At 37.3% G+C, this 23,171-nt stretch overlaps 1 protein-coding gene and 1 long non-coding RNA gene across 14 annotated transcripts in view; one reads left to right on the top strand and one right to left on the bottom strand.

Annotated features, from left to right (window-relative positions):
* Positions 1-3,098, top strand: part of rap1gapa (RAP1 GTPase activating protein a) — a 139,474-nt gene extending 136,376 nt beyond the window's left edge. For all 13 annotated transcript variants that reach the window (XM_015605066.3, XM_049486396.1, XM_022677467.2 and 10 more), the window contains one exon: positions 172-3,098. The gene's annotated coding sequence lies outside the window, so the exon portion shown is untranslated. The remainder of the gene's footprint in view (positions 1-171) is intronic.
* The window catches only part of LOC111194128 (uncharacterized), a 68,648-nt gene that overhangs the window by 15,431 nt on the left and 30,046 nt on the right, over positions 1-23,171 (bottom strand). The window lies entirely within an intron of this gene.

The raw sequence follows: 23,171 nt of genomic DNA on the forward strand, positions 1-23,171 counted from the left end.
ATTTGTGGTTGCATAACTACAAACCAAATCACTGTGGTGCAGTCATTCAGGAATTCATTTTTGCAGTGTAGATGCATTCAAGGCAATTGATCATTGGCTGAGTGCAGCATCTTTTGTTGTTTTATACAGGGCTGTTGTACTAATTGTTTTTATTGACTTCTTTTTCCCCAGCAAAACAGCATTCCCATAAAATAAACACCCCCTCAGAGAGTGGAGGCAAGCTTGGGTTTACATCTCGACTGCTGATGAAGATGGTGATGATATCTCCAGCCTGCCACCTGAGTGATGGATGTCAGGACCATGACAGCAGGACCATGCTCTCAGGTGGTCCAGTGCAGTAAAGAGAGAGATAGAGACCTAGGGTACAGACTGCATGAAGAGACCTCATTTGCACTGCACCACTTTCAGTTCCTTTGTCACTTCTCTTTGTTGGTCCACACTCTTGTGTAGGATCTTGTCTGTTCTGCTGTCTGAAGCGCTTATAGTCCATGCAGTTAATCAGCATGGAATCTGTGTCCTTTTAGGAAAGAATGCTACCTATTTATTGTCTTGGTGAATGGCTTTGTTAATGGATTAAGCAGGGTCCTGCAGTTGTACCATGTTAAGCCTGTACTCTGGATTACAAGAAGAGACTTTTACGCTGTGTTGAGCTGGAGCTCCTTCAGTGCTCCCCAAGGACCAACCACACAAAGGGAGGGTTTCTCAAGCATTCGGCATGGGCATGTTTTTTTTGTTTGTTTGTTTGATCTTCACTTGGAGTTAATCACTGTTGATTAGCATTGAATGCGTTTTTGTTGCTACAGCTCAAGACAAATGTGAAGGAATATTTGTTAATGAAGATTATTAACTAATCTAAAAGTTTAACACAAGCCCTAGTGTAGAAACAGGGCATTCAGATGAAGGATATTAAAACACAACCGCCTGCATCAACAACAAAAAAAAAAAATTCAGACAATATTTTTTTTACATGTCCAACTACAAGTTAAGTTCAGCTGCTAGGGAAATGAAGTGAACATTCTTTAAGTAAAAATACCTACAGAGACTTGCCTTGCCTTAACCATCAAACAGGATTTATGCCATGTTTGTATTGCACGAAAATCTAATCCACTGATTTTGTCCCTCATCTACCAGAGTGCAACTAACTGTTTGATTTGATATTGCAGTATGTATTTTGCCTTGAAATCAAAATGAGTCTGTCTTCGTGTTTTTTTTTATTCCCCCAATGGGATCTTAGCTTGTGCCCAACATGTAAGGATCTTGATTTCAGTCTAAATTAAAGTACTGTCATTTCTCTGACAGCAACATTTATTTACATCTAGCATTCACTAAACCTGGAATTATGGCCCAGATTATTGGTTTTTAATATTTATACCCCAGGCTCAAGTCCATTTGTACACCTTTATGTGTAGAAAATAAATGAAAAAGCATACAGCATCAGTTGACCCAATTTACTACATTGAATGTATACCAACAAAAAAAAAAACAAAATGTGGATTTCTGTAATCTCGATACAGCTTTAATTTAAAGCAGTGCTCTTTACAAACCTGCTTTTATGGATGTGAGGATGTGCATTTATAATAAACAATGTTTTTCAAATCTTAGAAATTAGCAACAAGTTCACATTCTGTCATTATGAGCCCAATTCTAAACTCTAATGTACATAGTGGAAACACTTTAGCTCATAAATTTTACAAAAAAAGATATGTAAAGTGGTATATGGGCTTATAGTGTACACCAGATGTGGCCCAGGTTTGGACCATATTAAATGTTGCTATCAGGAAATTTTCTTTTTAAACACTTCTGTTGTCTCTTAAAAGTGAAAAATGACCCACCACCATGTTTAACAGCAGGGAAAAAAAACATTTCTTAGCTTAATATTTCAAGACTTTTTTTTTTCTACTGTGACCCCGAAAATACTGAAACATCTTCTGTGGTCATGCTTCTGTTAAAGGCTGTAGGTAAATAGATTGTGTTTGGATCATTTTTACCCCTTGGGACTGAGAATCAGTTGTTGTCCTGTCTACTTTCCAGTCTGTGTTGAGACATATGTTCAGTAGATCTGTAAAGATGGTCATTGCAAGACGACGTGGAGGTAGAATGTGTGCCTAATATAATTATCTTCAGACTCTCCTCACCATACCACTGCATAAATGGTCAGGAGTGGTGAGTGTGTTTACTGTTGCAGCTTAAGATAAGGTATTGTAAAATAACGTACGTCTGTCTGGGAGTTTTCTCAGAAGCTTTGCCTCTGTTATCTCCATAAGCAAAAGGCTAGGCTTGGATTTACACTGTAAATAGGGATTTTTCCATTCAGAATATTGTAAACTGCTTTTGTAGTCAAGAACTTCGCCCAATCGGAGTCCAGGAAACCGGCCCTAGCTTTAAACCTACAAAATGCCAAAATCAGTCATGTGTGCCCTTATTGAAGTGAAGCTGAGTAGATCACTGAAAATAACCAGCACAAAGCAGTCCAGTGTGTGTGTGGGGGTTGGAGTTGCCTTACTGTAAGAAATGTCAGCGATCAATGAAGGTGTGCATTAGCTGTAGGTATGAATGTTAATGTCAAGTTTATGTTAGAGTACGTGTGTTTACATGTGAACAAAGATGGCTTGAATGAACTGGCTTTGCGCTTAGTCCCAATGGACAATACATGGTCACAACTTGATCGAATAAGTAATCCAGGTGTGATATGATGGAATGCAGGATTCACATTTTCACTGCTCATGCCAACAGAAAACTCTGAAGACTAAAATCAAACATGTAAAGGGATTTTTTTAATTAGATTGCTTTTGTCTGCCCTGCTTATCGCTTTTGTGCTCCTCTGTGGTCAGCTGTGGTCCTTCTACTCCTCAAGCAAGCGTCCATATTGTAGATTGAGTTCAAACTGAGTCAAATTTGATGCCAAAAAAATCGAAAGCACGAATTGCGTGCTGCTCTAAACAGGGTATGAATGAAGCGTTGCTACATGCTCCTCTCAGATGACTGTACATGTGACCTGTTCATGCTTTTGTGGGGTCATCCTTGTAAATACAGCTGTTTTGTACATAGGCCTACTGTCCAGAAAATGATTAAATAAAGAGACTTGGGTGTAATATTTACCTCGGTTTGTCTGTCTGGTTCTTGCAGTCTCTAAATTTATCCAAGTGTGTTTTCATAAGGTGCATTTTATTATTCACTGAAGTGTTAACTTTTAGTCTTTAAAGTGATCTAAGATCATACACATTTCTCAGTGTATTTTTTTTAATGAGTTCGACATCTTGGGCTTGACTGAAACTCCTAAAGAAATACTCCCTCAGAGGAATCCACCACATCATTAAAATTAGATAATATTTTCAGACTTGCATGCTGTGCACTTAACAAACAAGAAAGTATGAGTATGAATTCAGCTACAATGTGTATTTTTGGTCACAATTGTGGAATTGCATGTCCTGTTAATCTTTTTGTATTTTTTTATATATAAATAAAATATATAAATAAATAATATCTTATATTAAATTTTAAACAAATACTCGAGTGGTTTAGTCAGAACTTTTTACAGAGCTTGTGCAATAAGACCAGATTTATTCCTCTTTTAGTAAAAGCTTTTATTAAAACATTTATTACATCAAATGGTTAGGAATATGCTGCCTGTTTTCTGAATAATTTTATTACTGGTTTTTGCCTTAAATCGTCAAATGACAGTACATTGTAAAGCCTTTCAAAAGTAGATGCTGTTCTACACCTTGTTTATACACCAAAAAATATCTTGTTTCTAATTTTTGTGTTTTTCAGGGTTTCTAACCAACAATGCGAGTCTGGCAGTTTTTGATATTGGTTTACAATTTCATGAAGACTGAATATTGCTAACCTCAAATCAATATTACAATCAATTTAACATTTTACTTTAATAATGGTTAAAGACTAATTATATTAATAAACAGTGGACATATTTTTCTTTGTTACAAGTCGCTCAGCTGAATGATTGAGTTCTCTTTACTGCTTTTGTGTTGCCGATTGGACAGAGTAGAATCACATGACTACACAGTGGGGAAAGTATACATTTATTTTAAAAATTGAAGTACAAGAAAAAACTATTGTCCACTGTTTTAATTACGCATGATTACAACAGTCTTCTAAATGTGGGTCTGAATTTTTTTTCCAATATTCGTTGTCTAGTCTACCAATAAAAATGCTCTAAAATGATATGAAATAAAATTACTTTAAACTGACATTTCATTAAAATATAGTTTTTTGTTGTGTGACAGCAGCAAAATGTGTGTTTTGGACACAAAATTATGTATTCTTGGTTACCTATAAATTCCCCACAAATTGCACAGGACTGGCACAGCAGAATCATTTAATACATTTGTTGTATTTATAAACATGAATTTTAGACTGTAAAGCCAAGCAGTGGAATTATTTGCAGTGTAAATGGTGCAGTAATACTAACTTAACAGTAGAGGGTGTCCAATATCAAATTATCCATAGGAAGATAATGCTGAGTTGCATTCTGTACTGAACTGCATTCTTTAAAAGAGCTGATCTTGATGACCAAGGGTTTAATGACTGAGCATTTAATGTTGGTTGAACATCATATAAATTAAACGCATGAATTAAAGAAACAAATACACTGGTGGCAGGATTTCGTATATGGAAGTAAACAAAATACACAGTGAATTTTACTGTAGAGTCATGTGTGCTGGGAAGATGTAGGTCAGAGTTAGGCCATGTGACAGCTCCCCTATCTGTTGACCCAGTATACAGCAGCACAGTCATCTGAGTTCAGCACACAGATCAGCGCTGGGTTTGTACGCGAAAGAGAGCAGCAATTATTTTTTTCTGTGGACTCATCCATCCTAACATTCTCACAGACCAGACTGGCCTTCTGCTCCGCTCACTGTCTTCGTGCAGGTGTCTGAAACACTACAGTAAATCTCCGACCTCACATTGATTTCATTCAAATTAGATTTTTTTTAGAAAATCATTAAGGCAGCGATGATAGTGACAAATTCTTGTTCCAAATGACAATGTATGTGATTTGGAAAAAAATGCATAATAAAATCGTAATTTTACATTTATGTATTTCTAATGCTTGATTTAAAAATAATAATAATTAAAGGGTAAGTTACCCAAACAGGGATTAAGTTTAGTCATAGACTATATTTACCTTCCTATAGATAAATCTATATTCAAAATTTGTCTAAAACTATACCTAATCATTGTCTGGGAAACATCATAAAATTGCAAATATTCACCATGATTTAACTACGATTGTGTTCAATTATGTTTGATTATGTATGATTCAGAATTTTGGGTAATAGTGTGTGTGTGGGGGGGGGGGGATGTTAAATGAGTTCATTTCTTCAAGAAATATGTGCTTATTCTCCTCATTGTATTATATGGCAACATGCTTTGTCAAACACAGACCCTATTCTTTCACCTTTTTTCTTGTGTGTTGCAACTTTAGAAAAGGAGGAACAGAAAAATAAAAGAAAAAAAGTTAATTTCAGCTCCCCATCACAGAGAAGTTAAGGAATGAACAATAATAATTAATTGATTAACCCGTCCCCTTTCTGAAGGCATACAGTTCCGTAAAAAAATAAGAGATCACTTAAAAATGATGAGTTTCAAGATGAGTAATCAAGATCAAACCAAGATGAACTGCTTGAATTTTTGCACCAGGGGTGCAATAAAATGAACCAAAAGCAGTGTGCAAGACTGGTGGAGGAGAACATGCCAAGATGCATGAAAACTGTAATTAAAAACCAGGGTTATTCCACCATATATTGATTTCTGAACTCTTAAATCTTTATGAATATGAACTTGTTTTCTTTGCATTATTAGAGGTGTGTTAAATCAGTGGTTTTCAGTTCCTGCAAATAAATGCTCTAAATGAAAATATTTTTATTTGGAATTTGGGAGAAATATTGTCTGAAGTTTACAGAATAAAATAATGTTCATTGTACTTACACATATATCTGTATATATAATAAAATCAGAGAAACTGATTCAGAAACTGAAGTGGACTCGTTTTTTTCCAGAGCTGTATGAAGCTCTAAAGTTTACTAGTTAATCAGCAGCTACCTTTCTGGGCTGCAGTGCTATAGATATATCTGTACCGGGTTGTCTCCAAATCTTAAGGGATTTCACCTCTTCCTCTACTGTTCCAAGTGAAAGGATTACACTGGAAAACAAGTGTTAGGGGTACAAAAGAAAATGAGATTGGGCCTATGGATCTGCTGCTAACATCTTGCTAGATACTACAGGACAATTTCAGAGGTCTTTTGAAGTTCATGCCTCAATAGATCAGAGCTTTTGTGGGACAGACAACACTGGAAGCTTTCAAGTTATGGCTAATCATTGAATTCACACCATAGCAGAACATTGTGTTCTGTACACACAACAAAACCTCAGTCTGCAGTGGTGCATATTTACTCCTGTGCGAAAGCTGATTAATATCAGCAGTGGGCTGCGAGACAGAGCTGGGGGAGTATATGAGGACAGATCTGCTGTCAGGCACAGCTGGGCAGGTGTGAGGGTGGCTATGAATCAGCTCTGGAGCAGAGTCTGTCCCAGCAGCTCTTTGTAAGCGCAGTCTGAGCTCCAGTTCCTGCTTTTAAAAACAGTGCCCAGCGCCCAGGCACAGAGTTACAAGCCCAGGCTGTCGACACTGGAGCGGTGACGAGAGCCGACGACAGTTCAGCGCACAAAAGAGAGAAAATGAAAGTGTGTCTGGGTTTTATTGAGCTCCTCGTGGGGAGCATGCACGCCATCAATGCAGAGAGCAGCAGAAAGGGGTTTGAAGTGCAACTATTACAGTCAACTGGAGCGTAAACATCTGCTGTATTGTGAAAAATGTTACGAAACTGCAGAGAGAAATCATAGTGATGATAATAAGATGCACTGAAAAATACACATTACATCACAGCAACCCCAGACTCAATGTTATATAAAACAAGTCTTGTTAATCTGTTACTTATCATTGTTAGCTAAACAAATACTCACTGAAACAATAATTTTATTTAAAACACTACATTAAATTGTCTGTAATATTTGCTATTATAATTATCCGGAATCATAATGGTATAGGCGAGTGGGTGATGTTATCCTGGGCTCCCTCTTCTAGAGAATCACGTTTGTAAATACAAATCATCCTCTGAGTTCCCTCTAATAGACAGCAATAAAAGGGTTTTTTGAAGTGGAAGTATTAGTGGACTGGGGCGGTACAGTAACAAATCTGTTTGACAGCTTTACACAGTTTTGGTGAAACTAGTTTTTTTTTTTTCACCCAACCAATTACAAATTACAAAATGTTACCAGAAAATCTTCATGCTTCCCTCTGCTGACAACTTTTATGGAGATGCAGATTTCATTTTCCAGCAGGACTTGGCACACTGCCCACACTGCCAAAAATACCAATTAGTCTTATTATGTAATATATATAATATTATATAATATATTTTATATATATTATATAATTCCTGACACACTGACTTTTGGGGTTTCATTGGCTGAAAGCTATATCATCAACAATAAAATAAATATACACTTAAAATAGATCACTCTGTGTGTAATACATCTATATAACATATGACTTTTACATTCTGAACTGAATATACAGTGAGTCCAAGAAGTATTTGATCCCTTGCTGATTTTCTTTGTTTGCCCACTAATAAAGACACTATCCTTCTGCACTTTTAATGGTAGATATATTCTAACATGGAGAGACAGAATATCAAGACAAAAATCCAGAATATAATTTTAAAGAATATATTTTAATTAATTTGTATTTCAATGAGGAAAATAAGTATTTGATCCCTCTTGCCAAACACACTCAATACTTAGTGGCAAAGCCTTTGTTTGCAAGCACAGCGGTGAGACATTTGTTGTAGTTAACCACAAGTTTAGCACACACACCAGGGGGAATTTTGGCCCACTCTTCTTTGCAGATCCTCTCTAAATCATGAAGGTTGGTGGGCTGTCGCTTGGCAACTCTGACCTTCAGCTCCCTCCATAGATTTTCGATCGGATTGAGGTCTGGCGACTGGCTGGGCCACTCCATGACCTTAATGTGATTTTTCTTGAGCCAATCCTTTGTTGCCTTTGCTGTATGTTTAGGGTCGTTATCTTGTTGGAAGACCCAACCACGGCCCATTTTCAGATCCCTGGCAGAGGGGAGGAGGTTGTCCCTCAGGATTGTGCGGTACATGGCTCCATCCATCTTCCCAGTGATGCGGTGAAGTAGCCCTGTACCCTTGGCAGAGAAACACCCCCAAAACATTATGCTTCCACCTCCATGCTTGACGGTGGGCACAGTGTTCTTGGGGTCATAGGCAGCATTTTTCTTCCTCCACACATGGCGGGTGGAGTTGAGGCCAAAAAGTTCAATTTTGGTCTGGTCTGACCACAAAACCTTCTCCCAATAACTTGGTTCATCTTTCAAATGATCATTGGCATACTTGAGGCGCGCCTCCACATGTGCTCTCTTCAGCAGGGGTACCTTTCGGGCACTGCAGGATGTGAATCCATTGTTGCGCAAAGTGTTGCCAATTGTTTCCTTGCAAACTGTGGTCCCAGCTGCCTTCAGGTCATTTGCTAACTCCTGCCGAGTGGTTGCAGGACGATTTCTGACCGTTCTCAGCATCATTGCCACCCCACGAGGCGAAATCTTCTTTGGAGCACCGGGCCGAGGTCTGTTGATTGTCATGTTATACTCTTTAAACTTTCTGATAATTGCACCAATAGTTGTTACTTTCACATCCAACACCTTACTAATCTTTTTGTAGCCCATTCCAGCTTTGTGAAGGTCAACAATTCTGACTCTGAGGTCCTGTGACAGCTCTTTGGTTTTACCCATGTTGGAGACTTGAAATCTGTGTGATCTGTCTGATTCTGTGGACAGGTGTTTTTCACACAAGTGATTAGTGAGAACAGGTGGCTTCAGGTCAGGTAACAAGTTGATTGGGAGTGTCTAACTGGTCTGTAAAAGCCAGAACTGCTAATGAATACTAAGGGATCAAATACTTATTTCACTCCATGAAATACAAATCAATTAATATATATATTCCTTAGATTTATTTTCTGGATTTTCTTTTTAATATTCTGTCTCTCCATGTAAGAATACATCTACCATTAAAAGTATAGAATGATCATGTCTTTATTAGTGGGCCAACGAAGAAAATCAGCAAGGGATCAAATACTTCTTGGACTCACTGTATATATATGCACTAATACACACACTAGTGTATTCAACATGTTTTGTACTTAAATATTGTTAGTAGTTTATTCTAAAATGTACTACAAGTACTGAAAATGAAAGTATTTTGTTATGTGGTTATTACAGAAAGCAGTGAAAAGTTTAAATATTGCAGGCAGGCAGTGGAAGTAAATGCAAACTGGGAAAAGCGTGGTCGTCGTTTTATAAGACAGAAGCTTCATCAATCCTGATGACAGTGCAGAGCATCTACCGCTCTGGCTTTAGTGATGCTGTGGTTTTGGAATGATTCCTAACATCTTTTTCATTGTAATGAGTAACTATGCACCACACAAAAATGAATCAGAGTATTAACCTCATGGTAAATATATAGTGGAGTAAAAGTGAAAGCAGGAGAAAAAAAAGAATACTCCAGTAGATACAAATACAGCATTTTAGTACTAAGTACAGCAGTGAAGTAGTTCTAGTATATTACTGTGCATATCTGTGCAGCAGTCACCCCACAGGACATGCAATATCATCTAAGGCAAAATACAAAAGGAAAATTCCTAATATTCTCACTTTCCATGACCTCTCCACCAGAGGAAGATTACATCAGCCAAATATTTATTTTACTTCAATCCTCAATACACAAAGGGCACTATTAATATCATATATGATATGATGGGATGTTGACTTCTGGAGAAATTAATAGCGCAATATATACTGCAAAACAACATAAAATTGCACAATGTCGCTTTCTTCCAATATTGTGTACCACAAATTCAAATGCATCAGAGTTTGCTAATCACCAACTAGTATTAGAATTCCTGTAGAACTAGTAGAAACTTGGATTACTATAAAAGTGTCTAACAAGGCGCTTGACTACAGCAGCAGTACCAAACTTTGGAGGCATCACCAGAAGGTGCTGCTTCAATCCCTGGTGATACCGAGCCATCAGTAGCCAGGAGTCCCACAGAGCCTTGTCCTCCCCCACCAGTATAATGTATGTCAGCTGCATCTGCTGACTGATGAACAGAACTGGCAGTTAGTGCTTTCCTCCAGGGAAGCACCTGCTAGTATTGTTTTTGAGGAGCTGTAACAACTGGGATGGAACTGGAAATGACTAAAGTTGGGTTAAAATAAAAGTGCTCATTGTTTTGCCACTGATTTATACACTGTATGTTTGTCTACATCCTTCTAATGAATACACTTATTTAGGACTGTCACAATAATTGCATTATCGATTTATTGTATAATAAATGAACATGACCTCAATCATTATTGATTGTCGTGATATTGTCTATTGTGTTTATTTGCATGTTTGTTCACATATATAACAGTGAATAGTATTTTAGCCAGATATGCTTCAATTAACCGTGACTCCATAACATACACACAGTGTGGACTAAAGTAGGTGATGAAAGAAGTATATAATGCCCAAACTAATTCAAAATTTGTTGTCTTTAAAAAGTGTATAATTGCTTTTTATGCAATTCTGTTATAGTCTTAAAATGACAAATATATTGTTTATCGCAATTTTTGAGACGATATATCGTCCACAAAAAAAATCTTATCGTGACAGATGTATGAAAGATATCTCATCCCAGAAAAGATTGCAATAAACGATATTATTGTCATTTTAACACCATTTCAATGCCACTGATACATTGATAATATTATAGCATAACAAAGCAATTATACCATTTTAAAGACAACACAGTTTAATTAAATCATATTTTGGGAAATATATACTTTTTTCTTTACCTACTTCAGTCCACACTTTGTATATGGAGATACAGTTATATAAGCATTGGTCTGGGATTGCATGACTGGCTAAAATACTTGTTACTGTAATATATGTGAACCTACATAAAATACACAATATATGATTTCACGATTATCAAATACTATAGAAATCATGTTGATTTATTGTACTATAAGCTGATAAATGTAATTATTGTGACAGGCCTACACTTGTCTACTTTAAATTGTACTCAATGGCTTTCAAAGTCCCTGGAGAGAAATAGAATAAAAGCCAACAGAATAGGAAATAATAATAAAAAAACTTCAACAACAGCAGGATAAATGTTTGTAATACACCTGATTTCAGAAGAAACAAAAAACAAGCAGTTTTGCTTGTACTTCCCTTCATATAGTGCATCATTAATGAAAGGATTTAGGTTGTGTTATATGCAGAGACCTTCTCTCTCACGTCTACAGGCCAGCCTGCATACATTTCCTTCTGGCACACAATTTGTGCATTCTATACATTCCAGTATTACATGACATCCTTCCCATGTTGGCAGAAGGCCCGGCGCGGTCATACAGTACATATCCACATTTACCCCTGAACCCTGAGCTGCTCTAATGCGCTGCAGCGAGAAGCCCTTCCATCACATATGGAAGTAATAATCCTTCAGTGGTTTCTATCATGTGTGTCCTTGTCTTAAGTAGAGCTGTCACTATCAATTATATTATCAATCAAGAAAACGGATGGGCTAAAGATGGGCCACGCTAGTGTAACAGTGGCCTCACTGGGTCAAAAGAAAGGTGCTAATTTGTATGTTTAAATCATCACTGGAAAAACAGTAGGAAAAAAAAGTCTACTGAAAAAAGGAGGCTTTTATACTGAAGACAAACATTTGCTTAATCATCTCCCGCATTTTAGAACCTAAATCACATATGATTTGATTGACTTGTTTACATCTAAGAAGCATTCATATTTAAAAAGGCATATAGTCACAAAATAAGCTGCCAGAAAACAAGAAATTATTATTATCAACTAATTTGATTTGTTAATTTTGTTTTATTTGATTTCTGTCTATGTTTTAAGAGAAAGAGGAGGCAGCTTATCCTGTTGAAGATTATTCCACAAATCAATGAGATGGCCAAACATTGCAATTCAGATCATTAAATCATATGTCGTGCCTCTTTTGCTGATTTTTAATTGCTCAAAAACATAGTTTTGACTTTCTGAATGTGGTGGAAATCAGCACTGGACCTCATACAAGGGGAATATATGATTGGTTCATAATTAAGATTTTTAATGGGGAAAACATGAACAAATAGTCACATTAGTCACACTATTCACATTAAACTACCACGGATTCTATCTGATTCGACTGATACAATTCTGCATTAGTTACAGCCCTAAGTATAACCTGCAGACATTGCGCAGTTAACAATGTGTAAAGCCCAGATTAGCAATTACAGGTCACTGGATAACAGGTCAACATGATTTTGAAGACATTATTTTTACTGTAAAAATGATTTTTTTAGGATTCTTTCATGGGTGAACAAAGACACTCAATATAAAAGGACGGACTGTTCTGGTCAAGGCTCTTGTGGTCTCTCTGTGGAGTTCTGAGTAATGATTCATAGCTATAATGGAGCAGTAGATTTTAAGAAGGCTTAGGGTCCTGATGAGTGTCTGTGGTGTGTGTGTGTGTGTGTGTTTGGTGTTCAGTGTGTGAAGGTGGGAGTGAGTAAGGGGACTGTCAGATGGAGCTGCTGATTTCACACTCTGTCCCATAATGTGATGAATAATTCACACTCCTCTCATCAACTGCTATTTAGCACCTCATTTATCGTTCCCTTCCCACCTAACACACTTCTCATCACCTCATCCGGTCTGAGGGGCCTATCTGAGCTCATCAAGCATCCATTTTTTAAAATGTTAATAAAAGTGTTTCTTTTTAACCTTAAAGGTTTTTGAAACGAGGCCAGCTGCTCTGTTTAGACTGAGGACTTAACATCAGACACCAGCAAAGGAAATGTCTCCATATATTACACAAATTAAAATGCAGAGTATCCCTGCATTTTAAACAATGTAACAATCAACAACCTCAACGCAAGTCTGACAAATTATGCTATATACTGTAGTTGAATGAAACTGGCTATATTTAACATCAAACACAGTCATCTTTACGGATGCAAACAGACAGATCAGACAACATTTGTACGATTTTTTTTTATTGAGAGCAGTATTGTTCCTCAGTGGAGAGCACAAAATATTATAATAAATGGTATCAATTTATTCTACCTTTTCTGGATACCTGTAAAACCCTGTACCCGTAAATGATGCTGATAAAAGAGCTACTGCAAACAGAAAGATATCAGAACAGTAAACTCTTAATCTGCTCATTTACACATTTTTTAAACCAAAGAAAAAGTTAAGAGTACAAAATCTATACCCGTCAAGTCTCCTGTTTGGCAGAGAAACAACTGTATTTTAACCAACTTTCCCGTTGTCTCACGTATTAGTATTTTCCTGCAAATTTACAGTATTATATAATTATTCATATTTACAGGCTGCTGCAAGTGGCAGGTCTCACAAGGTTAGTGCAACAACCAATCAGAGAGATGGATGGATGCAAGGAGAGAGAGAAAAATACCATACTATGATGATACATACTCATTGTACCATTGATGACAACAAAATAACATTAAAATTAAATATATATATATATATATATATATATATATATATATATATATATATATATATATATTATTAAATAATCAATACAATATTACTAATATTACTACATATTATAAAATGTCCCTTATTTAAATCCAAAACTTGACAGGTATGAAAATCACCAGAATATTCACGTTTTAAAAGTATTTTTCTGTATGCTCAGTGCAATTATACTTCTGTCCAGTGAGGTCTCTAAATTTCTAAAGCTCCAAACTGTCACCTTAAGCTGGACATCTGTTTAGAGGTGAAACTGGTTCTCCAAAGAAAAAAAACTGTAGTCACATGTCAGCTATCCAGAGATATATGTAGAGTTTTCACAGGTTTCTGGTCTAAAAGACATTTTAGATAATTTCTGAATACCATAAAATATAACGCAATTTTCACCTATCCAATACTTTAAGCTCAGAGATAAAACAGCTGAGAGGAAAACACCCGAGTAGCCTTTAAAGTGTAATACCACGCACTGTATGAAGCAGCAGCTCTACGGAAGCATGACATTTCACATGAGAGGCTTAAGAAGGCCTGCTTTGAAGTAGTAACACACTGGTGGGTAAAATCAAGTGCAGAAAACATACAGAAAAGCTGCACTTGAGAGAAGGCATTGGTACTGTTAACACTGTATTTAACATAAAGTTAAAGAAAGATATAAAAAATTTACTTGAGTAAAAGTACAAAAGTAAAATACATTCTCGTACAAACTCGACATATAAGCCAAGTATATAAGATAAAAAAAGAACAAAGTAAATGTTTTCTAGCAAAAAGACAAACTATCAGTTATCGTAGCAAAGGAGGAACAACTAATTAAAACTTGGCTGACTAAAATTAATAACCTTAGCTGGCAAATAATTTAATATTTGATTTGTTAGTGTTGTAAATCACATGTTTCTGGATATGAACAGGGACAGTTTAGGACGCAATTAAACCACAAATTAACTGCCAAAGTTTAAGCACAACACTAATACACAGTTTTACTGCCATGGTTACTTTTTATAATAGTAATCTTAACCTTAATTTCATTACAGAACTGCAGTGAAAACACAAACTAAGCAGCTGTCCGTCACATGAACAGAGAGTGAGTCTCATATGAATACAGGCTAAGTGTAAAAAAAAGAGAAATCTATAAGTAATTCAACCTCAGAATAACAGATTCTACTAATGCTTAATTTAAGTTTAAGGGTCTCTCTCAATGACCCAACAGTGGCAGCTTGTTAAACCTGATTATCAAACCCACAACCCAGTCATCAATAACACAGTGAGGTAACAGCTGGGCTCTGCATACAACAAACATAAAATGCATTAAAACAAGCCCATAATAAATTTAAAATGCTAATAGCCACTGGATAAAGTTATTTGGTAATTAATGATTTAAAGTCTAAATAAATATTTTTTAAACAATCCTATAGCATAAGCAATTGCTTTTATACTGATATAAATTTGGTTATTTTAGGTAAATAACATTTTATAGAATTAAATATATATTATTTTATTTCAGTAATATTCTAGTACATTGCAAACATTCTGAAACAACATTTTACAATTCTAAAAACAAATTATTTTTATTTCTGAAGCCTAAAAGTCACATCACAAGTTTGCCACTGTAAGGTTTTGTATTTAGAAGTATGTTAACTTAAATCTCATACATTTCACGGTGCTTTGGACACTTTCCATATCTGATCTGAATTAATCTGGACTGATGGAGGAAGCAGACTGAGACCACACTTAAACATAAAGTTGCCAAAATGGAAACAACTTTTGGTTCTATAAAAAAAACAAAAAAAAACAACAACATTCAGTAAATAAAGAGGTTTGTGAATATAAATAACCTTTTTAAACATTCTCTTCATAATGTTTTATGCCTATTGAAACTTTTCCTAGTACCATATGTCCTAGCCAAGAGCCATTTAGGAACCTTTCTTTTACGAGTGCACGCAAGTGAAAAAGCAGTGAAGAGGTTTTTAAATCTGATCATCCTGAGCTGAAAAACTAAACGTACATACGTCTGACACCCAGACACCTGAAGGCCAAACATGTGGGATATGTCATGGGTAATTTTACGTCAGCAACAGAACATCCAGATAATCCATGTGCTGACCTTCTGGCCTTGTGGAGATGGCCTCGTCCTGACCCACATTCGTGTTGTGATGCACTAGAACGGGGCTACAGGCAGATAAAACACAGAGCGAAAGTTCAGCGCGTCACTGTGATTAGCTGGGCTTTGCAACAAGTCAATAAGCAAGTAAATCAGTGCTAGTCTAGATAGTCTAGATAATACCACATTATATTTGTGACTTCTATGACGAACGTCTTTGAATAACAAGCTCAAAGCCCACCCAGCCTGATGGCTCATCTGTCAGAAGCGTCGCTGCTAATAAGAGTCCCACTCAGACTCCGGTTCAAGAGCCAAGAGATTAGGCACACCCACACGGTCTGAGACATAAAATCAGCGCACTATTGTATTCCTCTAATATTCACTCGCCATCTCGCTCACAAAAGGCACTTTTATGACATCTGGTCAGGCTTTTGGCCTTGTTCCTTCCATTTGGGCGGCAGTGAGCAACGTCTGCTCAGGCAGAGCCTGGCCCCGCTTTTCCCTCTCAGACACGTGTTCTTACTGGAAAGCGTCTAGACTCTATCCATACTGAAAGTATGACAGGCAGGAAAAGTGGGCTGTTTACAGAATGGAGAGCAAGTGATTCAGTCAGAGAGAGAGAGGGAGGAGATGTGGTTTGTGTGCCACCGAGGGCACTGTGAGCGTCTGGCAGACTGGAGAGGTTACACAAGGGCCTCTGTGTGCTCAGAATGCCATCTACCAGACTTCTACAGTATATATTAACTGGCTAACAAAGTGTATTAATGCATTATAATGCATTAAGCCTCGAGACTCTGTCGCCAGTATGCATTGAGGTCATTCACAAGACATGAGTCAAATAATTTTTTTTCAAAAACAATATTTGATGTTTAAAGTGTTATAGGCTTTAGTAGGTGCTAATGAATAAATTCAGCTACTTAAAGTAGACTTCTGGAGCAGATAAACATGAACCTATAGGCACAATGTCTAATGCCAGTTGTGGGCTAGAGTGGTAAATAAACCCCAGCACTGTTCTCTTAAAGCCCCCCCCCCCTCCCCCCGCCTATTACTTGCACCATCATACCCATTTTAATCCCCCCTACAACTGTGAACTTTAAAGAACTTTGCACCCTTGTTAACATTACCAGCCTTAGGCTTTTATATCTCTATATTTGCACTAGTGTTTCACGGTTGTTTATACTTATACTGTCATTCCCTCTTTAATCTTTTGCCCCACGAATGTCTATGTGTCCTTGTTGTATTGTACATATAGTGTCTCCTATTCTTTAATATTTATGATCTTATTTTCTGTACTTGTTGTAATTTTGGGAAGGAAAGTAACGTAATTTCAATTCTCTGTATGTCCAGTACATATGCAGAGTTGACAATAAAACTACTTGACTTGCTCCATTCAGTACTTCTAGGATGGGTGTCTACTGATGACCTCCTGATGTTACTGTTCACTGAGTAGGTCATGCTGAGATTTATATTTTACATTTATATTTACATTATAAATCAGTAAGTTTAACCTCAAGTGCGTTAGGGTAAAGATATACTTGCTGTTAACTTTGCATACTTCAGAAATTAACGTGAGACTCACACACAATATGCAGCTCACATAAAACCACTAGGGGCAGTACAGTACTCAAACATCCAACTGACAATATTTTTGAGAGGCACCCAGAGCTACCCAGCTAACAGAACATTATAAAAATGGCCATTGTTTTGATTAGTTTACAGGAAGGTTAGCCTGTAATGTTTTACATTGCACTACATTACATTACATTCGGCAGACGTCCAAAGCGACTTACAATAACGATGTACATAGAATAATAGAAGTTTAAGGTAAAAACATTTGTAGACAGGGCCTAAAGGAGGTCAAAGGGAAATAATGGAATATAGGAGGAAAGGAGGGGAAGAAGGAAATTAAGTTACAGATATAAACGTTCATAAAATTAGTGACATAATAATGGTTTGCATCACAATTAGCTATGTCCTTAATGAAGCCATAGCTAAAGCAGACCTAAAATTGGCAGCTAACTACACTGACATACCAAAAATCATGAGATGGCAGTATGTAAACGGATCATGATCATGAACTTTTTTACCTCAGGGGACAGCTTGGGAACGCCCACACCTGTATAAGCTGTGGGGAGCAGTTTGGAGTAAAGTTAAACACTGACCCGGGAAGCTCATGGCAATACAAGTTCCTGTATCATGACTTTTGGCATGTCAGTGTATATTAGCACACTGTTATAGCCATGAAAATCCAATCACTGACTATTACTAGAATCAATGTAAAATGTGTGTGTTTTTTTTTTAATGTATCAATGTTTTTGTTTCTTTTTATTAATCAGTCTTTTTTTAACAAATCATTCTAAATCTGAACTAAAACTGTAGTGAGTTAAAATTTCATGATGCACTGATCTGTTTCCTTGATAGTCATAATGTAACAGAACAGTGAGTTCAGAAATGTACATCCTTTATATAGTATTCCCTGTCCTCTCTGTGCCCTTCACATGTTCGTCTTTCTTCAGGAATATCAGGTTAGCTGGTGCAGAGAGCAGAGCTGCTGTGGAATATGAAAAACATGCCCCTCAACATCATACAGTCAACTATGCAGACTAGACTCACTGCCAAAGCTCAGACCCCTAACAGGAAAATACATCATATTTTTTACAGTGACTGAGGTCTCTTTGAAGTAAATGAACCTTGTGTTACTGGGGAAGAGGAGAGGCCTTCAGCTCATGACTTGTTCAGCATGCAGCTTTTATTCATTAGAAAAGCTAACAAAATGAAATTTTACACCAGAACTTAAGGTGCAGCATTTAATGCAGACAAATTATCTTAGCTCAGAGTGTTCCCAAGCTAGGGGCTGTGACCCCAAGTAGTGTAGTTTAAGCTTTTACATATTGGCACACAGTCTGTTTTTTCCACTTATATTTTAATAATTTATTATACTATTTACTAAATGATAAAACTGTCACTTTAAAGGCTTTCACACACGGAGGGTGATTTGCGTGATTTATTTAGATGCCAATAAATTATTTTCTCTAAATCCCAGAGAGCACAGCTGGCCTCATTCAATCTAGTTGGGTACAATTTGGCCTGGTACACACAACTGGATTTTAAGATTACTAATAGGATTGAAAAATCGGGGCACATCTGACACTTAACATTAGGTATCCATAGCGAAAAGCATGGATGAAGTTTTGGTTGGGAAAACAGAGCTCTCTTTGTCTGTATTTTTGTCTTGTTTAACACAAAACTTTTCTGTCATTGTATTTGACCCTGTGCATCTGCAGCAGCAAACCACTAGTTTACCACTGCATCGGTTTTGTTGTGCATCTGATTCAAAATAATGTACCGTATCTGAAAATGCTGTGTTGCAGTGGAAAAGCAGCCTAATATGAAAAGGCGGTTTATTTTAAAACATTACAACTTTTTAAATATCGTTTCAGTATCGCAATATACACATTTCACAATTTTCAAGCTTTTCAAAATCAGCTGATTTCTTTATACCAACAAGGTCTACATTAGATTAATTTCTGAACACATAAAACTCCAGTCATGTGTCTTAAAGATCAGCAGTGTTGCCTTAGAAGCAGTGTGTGCACTCTAGTCCTGATTTATTTGCTGTAAAGCCTGCTAGGCTAGCGGAGCTGCTAGTATAACTCACACTTGACAATAGGCTGGAGATGTGTGCCTGCCTCGTCTCCTCTGCTGCTCTAGATCCTGATTTATCACACCACATTCCCCAATCTCTGCACTGAATTCCAATGAAGGGCTTCACTTTGGCCCCCCACACTACACCAAAACACTCAGGAGCTATATAGCATATTGTAAATTATTTATAAAATGTAACCATTTCACTCAAGACTGCCCAGAAACAGACTCTAAACATCCTTCTCTAGTTTGTTCCTGATCAAATCCAAGTTTTCTGTGTGATCTCAGTCCTGAAAATGATTATAGTGTTTAAATTTTCACAGCCTCTGAAGAGAACTTTCACTTCACATTTGCTCAAGCAGAGAAATCAAGTCAGAATGAAAGAGAGAGGGAAAGAGACAGAGTGTATGAGAGTGTTTTGAGGAAATGTCTGTGGTCACCCTTCAAAAACAGCAGCGAGTGAACTCCGTCTGCAAGCTCCAAGTATTAGATCATGAGAACCTGGAGAGTCGGCCTCATTATAGCGAGAGAAAACAAGAGTGAGCAGCTGCAGGGAGAGAAAGAGAGAGAGAGAGAGGGAGTGAGAGACTGTAGCCAGACAGCAGTGGGTTTTGTCTGCTAATTACCTCCTGAGCCTGGATCGCGACCTCACAACCTCTTGTACTTTGGATGGACTCACACACTCTTAGCTTCTCCTACCAGACTGGAGTGTGGCCCAAACACTGGCCTGGTGTTTTGGCGTGTGCAGTACGCCTCATTTTAGTCTCTGGACTGTGAGAAAGACCCCCGGGGCTCCACTTGAACAGCTGTATCACGTTGCCCGTGATTATGAACCAGGAAAGTCTTATTTGGCTGTGGAAAGAGTCGTGTTTATTAGCACTCCGTCTGTAAAGTTCTTACCTCAGGCTAACCTTCATGTGCACTCGTAACTTTTACAGCATGCCAAACCCAACTGTTGACGTTACAATGAACTTTGAATGAAAATGGTGTGCTTATCATCTAGAACGTTCTGTTTGCTTTGACAGCTGCCTAATGTTTTCAGATTAGAAGGGGGCTGAGCTGAAGGAGTGGGTCAGTCAGAAATGCTAATGCTGCTAATAACAAATGAATGCAAAGAGCCAGCAGGCACATAACACTGATGGGAGGTTCCTAAAATGTATTCACATCCATGTTAATATGTTTGGTCAAGAAATTACTTTAAAGTACCAGGGAACATCGTGAACTGTATACAAAGATTACTTAACATTTGCTAAAAGTGTTTTACTAAATATAGAATATATATATATATATATATATATATATATATATATATATATTCTATATTTAGTAAAACACTTTTATTTATTTAGGCGGTGTTTTAAGTGTGTGTGTGTATATATATATATATATATATATATATATATATATATATATATATATATATATATATATATATATATATATATATATATATATATATATATATATATATATATACACACACACACTTAAAACACCGCCTAAATATGACCACACAGAATCAAGACTGAACTTCGGGTTATACTAGAAATACGATCTATCCAACACAATTTCACCATAACCATCGACTCTCTCTCACTCTCCCCAACAAAGGTTGCTTGGAACTTGGGTGTTATGGTTGATGACCAGCTCTTCTTCACACACCATGTTGCCTCAGCTGCTCGATCCTGCCCATACTAACTGGCCTCCCGGCCTGTGTAGTAAAACCACTTTAGATTATCCAGAATGCATCAGCATGTTTGGTCTTCAACCAGACAAAATAGGCACGTCATTGAACTCCACTGCTCATTGAACTCCATTGGCAGTAGCTCCATTGGCATTAGCAGTAGCTGCTTGTATCAAATTCAAAGCTCTTACAATCGCCTACAAGGTGATGACAGACCAGGCTCCTTCCTACCTGCACTCACTCCTGAAGGACTATGCTTACGCAGTGAAGGTCACCTCGCTTTGCCAAACATTCACACAAAGCAATCCAGACTGTTCTCATACAGAGTTCCCCAATGGTGGAACAAACTACCTTCCACTACCAGATCAGGAGCGTCCCTCACTACCTTTAAGAACCTCCTGAAGACAGAGCTCTTCAAAGAGCATTTACTCTCCTAACACCTCTAACAACCTAACTACTTCTAACCTCATTTCCTTCTTCCCCTCCTTTCCTCCTCTAACAGACAAAGTGACTGTTTTTTGCCCATTCAGTCATTCACAAATCAGGTGAACAAGGAGACTGACTGAAGAAAGACCAGCAGAGGGACAGACCAATGACTGTAGAAAAACTCAAGAGTTAAGACACCACAGCTTAACTATCTCTTCTGACTGATTGCAGAATGATGTAGCTCTGTCCATTCAATTTTCCATTCGATTTTTCCTCCTCTAAACAGTCTTTCTGTCTCTAATGTTAGTTGGTATGATTCCAACAGTTAGTTGTCCCTGTTTTGATGAAATTTGCACAAAAAATGCATTAGCACTCTGACTGGTAACATAAACAGTAGCCAAGATTTTCACCCCGAGTTTACGCTGAAAGGGTACAACTATGACGAACATATTGGTTACTTTGTACATGAGCAATTTGCACAAAAGTTATTGTTTTGCTTAAAGGAAAATGTAATTATCATATCTTTGTAATAGCTTGACATCAAAACAACAGAAAAGATACAGCCTTAAACTGTATAGAAATAATATTACATCTACATACTGCCACCTACTGAATGAAAACTACAGTCCCTCTCATGACCCATTTGTCCAACATACATTTTATACATCATCACAAAACAGTCAGTGTGTCTGGCCAACATTGGCCAGCATGTAAGAGTTATATCTTATCTCAGCACAACGAAATATCTCTCCAAATTGAGACACACTTTCCCAACCCAGCCAGTTAATTTACAACTCAAATCAGCACAAATGCACCGGAAATCACCATATTTGCCCCCCTAAAATGGGGAAAAGTAGGCAGAAGATTCATAAAGAGTTCTCTTGTTTACCTCCATTCAGTATCGAGTGTCTTCATAATGTCTAAATGATGGTGATCTAATTAGCCAGACAACTCCGCCTGTGTTTTCCTAAACAGCTTCAGGAAAGCACCTTGGGTATTACCCTGCAATAAGATAGACTCAAGGATGACTCAATGTTATGAGCCGGTTAAAACGGGCATGGAACGAGCAGTTGAGTCAGAAAGTTTTTTAGTGCACTTACAAAGTGTGCACTTTCCCAAGTGTCGCAATAAGCCCTTAGAAAAACAAGGGCAGAAGATTTATTTATTTATTCAAGAAAAGCAGTGCTGGGATATTTGGTAGCCACATTGCTGGGTTGCTAGGAGACGGCTAGTAGGACAAATCAAACAGACAAGGGTCTATTGGGTTTTTGGACAGTGGGACCCCAACACCTGCTTGTTAAACAGCCGCTTTGACAGCCCTCTTGAGCACACTCTTCAGACAGACTTGCGTTTCCCAGCCAGCACTGAAGCATGGCATGACAATGATGACCACAGGCCAGAGAGTAGTCTCTCGCAGAAGGTCCAGCTGCACAGCACACATGGCACTTTGATCCCTAAGGGCAACAATGCTCACTCTGTGATTGAGCCCATATTCATAACCATATTACTAAATATTTGTTCTATTTTTTAGTAAGGTAAGAATGAGAATGATATGCCTGCACATAAAGTGTATGTACAGGGGCTGGACAATAAAACTGAAACACCCGTCATTTTAGTGTGAGAGGTTTCATGGCTAAATTGGAGCAGCCTGGTGGCCAATCTTCATTAATTG

The sequence above is a fragment of the Astyanax mexicanus genome, chromosome 13 (genome assembly GCF_023375975.1).
Source record: "Astyanax mexicanus isolate ESR-SI-001 chromosome 13, AstMex3_surface, whole genome shotgun sequence".
Taxonomy (NCBI): Eukaryota; Metazoa; Chordata; class Actinopteri; order Characiformes; family Acestrorhamphidae; genus Astyanax; species Astyanax mexicanus.